Source organism: Notamacropus eugenii, chromosome 2 (assembly GCF_028372415.1).
Source record: "Notamacropus eugenii isolate mMacEug1 chromosome 2, mMacEug1.pri_v2, whole genome shotgun sequence".
Taxonomy (NCBI): domain Eukaryota; kingdom Metazoa; phylum Chordata; class Mammalia; order Diprotodontia; family Macropodidae; genus Notamacropus; species Notamacropus eugenii.
In genome coordinates, this window is record NC_092873.1 from 37108037 (window position 1) to 37108651 (window position 615).

Here is a 615-nt window from a genome sequence, read left to right on the forward strand (position 1 = left end):
ACACTGGCTCTCAGGTATATGACCGTCTTCTAGAAGGATCAGCCTATTAAGGAGGACTCTAGCCATTTTGCCAGCAATGACTAAGAGAGATACACTGCACCCTCCCGCCCCGTGATTGTCACAGGTATGAATAGTTCTTAAAAGAATTACAACTACATGAAAGACTGTTCCAAATCATGAATGAGAAATGCAGATCAATTTGTGGCTAATGTGTGGCAAAAGAACCAAGATTCTTATCCCAGGGCCTGAGAACTTCTTTTAACATTCTGACAACTGCTGGTTTCCTTCTAAATCTATGTATTTTCATTTATGCCGTTAACAACATAATTCTGAGTAGACACAGACTTCACTAGCCTGCCCCCTAAGGGGTCTAAGACACCAAGAAGGTGAAGGGGGCATGGAAGGGGTTCAGATTTGCACCACCTGAATATCCACATCAGTAAGCTCACCTGGGAGTCTCCTGGTCTGCTCAAGGAGGGAGATTGCATTGTGCTCAGTTTCTACCATAGTAAGAGTAGGTTTTCTGTAGGTGGGCACTTAGCACAGAAAGTCTAACTCCAAACTTTCAGACAGGTTTCCTGTCCCCACTCTCTGCCCCCAAGTATGAGGCAGACA